This window comes from Pocillopora damicornis, chromosome 7, assembly GCF_964200805.1.
Source record: "Pocillopora damicornis chromosome 7, jaPocDami1.2, whole genome shotgun sequence".
Taxonomy (NCBI): domain Eukaryota; kingdom Metazoa; phylum Cnidaria; class Anthozoa; order Scleractinia; family Pocilloporidae; genus Pocillopora; species Pocillopora damicornis.
Window position 1 is genome coordinate 17,157,631 of NC_142676.1, and position 2,500 is coordinate 17,160,130.

Consider the following 2,500-nt stretch of genomic DNA (forward strand, 5'->3'; position numbering starts at 1 on the left):
TAAATTTGTAATAGCTCAAATCAAGAACGCACACAGCACTGTTGCCATGTAAACATAACAAAAGCACTACAAAAGCTCGACAATATCACAAACCTGTCTTCAAATTCCAGCGAAAGTTCTTTCAAGACATCTGCCCAAAAATGTTCATTACAGAGGACAGTGGCAGTGGAAACAACATCCTCCAAAGTCATCCTGTCACCGCTTGATAAGTGAGCACCACCAATTCCTTTGCCGAGCGTCGTTGGGAGACTCGAAGAAATGATAACTTGTATGAGTACCGTTTACATTTTGGCACTGTTATTGCAGTCAAAAGCTGCACAATACTTCCCTCTTCTTTTTCGAGGAGCGAAGGATGTTTCACCGACGCTTAAGCTTTCATTCATTTCACCAAAGACTTGACAAACCAACGAAACCCTTGAAAACACCACCAAACTTCTATGCGACACCTGAATCAGGTCACCAGCAGCCTCGTCGCTATCGTGTTTGCATGGTTTGTAATCCAATATGATGCCAGGAACTGTAAAAAGGGCTATTGATTGTCCTATACCATCAACTTAAAGGAACGAAGTAGGAAAGTGGGATTGGCTAACATCCGTTACCCTCTGAGTATCCCATGGGAATTTTTCCTATGATCGCATAGAAAAAGAGGGTAATGTGGTCTTGTACGGTATTGTTTTCATAGAAAAAGAGTTTGAGGCTGACAAATTAGTGGTCACTGATAGGTTCGTCGCTGTGACTTGGCTTGAATTAGCAGGTTACCAACACACCTCTAATAATGGAGTAGAACTCATGGGTATGCTGTTGGATTATTACAATGGAGTAGTATCTGGATAAAAGAAGGCCAGCATTTAATCATCGAAAAATGTGACAAAATAGGTTACCCTTGGGAGTTAGACTACAGCAAAGTTTTGCTCGAGAGAAGGAGATACGTTATGTTTGTGTGGAACAAGGATGACTTATTACGGCGCTATATAAATATTATTATGCAGCAGTAAAAACTATCTGTATGCTATACAGTTAGAAGGAACATAGGGCGCCAAGGCGTGGCCTGTGCTCCGGCCAGTGAAACTAGAATTAAAAGGTAGTGTACAATGAAAAAGTAAGGTTAAAATATGTATATGTATATATATAAGGAACTAAACAAATTTACGCGAAAATATGCTAAATGTTCAAAGTTCTAGAGCAGGAGACAAACCGAAGCACGGGTAAGATAATGTCTAATGTGTCGCAACCTTAAAAGTACGTGCAATGTTCAGTGTGACAGATAGGCATGCCCTCTGCATCTTCTTAAGGACGTCTCTGTGACGCCTCCCAACTAGTTCCTTCACCGCTACCTCCACCTCTGTCGACCAGCCCCCCAGTATGTCCACAATGATGTTATACTGTGAAATCTCGTACCCGGGGTATTTCTGCTTCAGCTCCCATCTAAGTGGCGCATATTTCATCGTCTTTTCGGATGTTTTCTTTTGACGATTGCTCACCCAGGGGTGACTCATCTCCATCGCTATAAACTTCTTCTCCTGGTGGTTTACTATCTTTGCATCAATTCTGTTGGCCCTAAGATCTTGCCTAAGACTCTCGAACACACCTAAGAACTTGTACTGCTGACCATCTTCGAGCGTCGGTATCTTTACATTTCCATCAGACATTAGCCGGCCAGTACTCTCAGCAACGCGGACCCCCCTCTTGAAGTGACGCTGCTTAGCTTGGATTCAGACATTGCGAAGATCTTCAAGTCGTCGATGTAAAGCAGGTCAGTGACCGTTGCGCCAATGGGCTTAGATAGCCTATACCCTTCAGATTCACTTATCTTCCAGGCTATCAGGTTCAGGCAGACCGTGAAGAGCCTGGGGCAGAGGGCGTCGCCCTTTGGGTAGACCCTCTCTAAATTTGATGATCTTGGAAACCTCTTTCCCATTTCTGGTGGTGACGACAATTCTAGTGCTCCAGCTTCTTGACAGATTCTTGAAGATGGGGAAGGGCTCTGACAGGTCTCCTTTTAGTCTGATTTTGCCGCGTTGGTCTTCGTGAAGTTGAATCACCATGTTGAGGAATTTTCCGGGACAGCCGAGACGCTCAAGAATCTGCCACAGACCTTTCCATCTGACAGTGCCAAAGGCTTTTTTTAGGTCGATAAATGTTGCATACATACCCTTGTTTTGTTCATGGCACTTCTCCTGGAGTTGATGGAGAATGAACACCATGTCCGTTGTGCTTCTGTTGGATCTGAAGCCACATTGACTCCCTGGGAGATGTTCTTTGGCGATGGATGGTACAAGCCTGTTGAGCAGTATTCTGACAAGGACTTTACCAGTCAAGAACCAAAGAGTGGTCCCCTGATAGTTGGAGCAGTCAGATTTTTCTCCCTTTTTCTTGTACAGAGTGATGATGACTGCATCTCGAAGTTCTTGTGGTAGAGGAGTTCATGGAGCTTGTGGTGTATTGTAGGACCTCCATGCCTCGATGGTGGGTGGTTCTTCAAGCTCCTCTCTGATTGCTA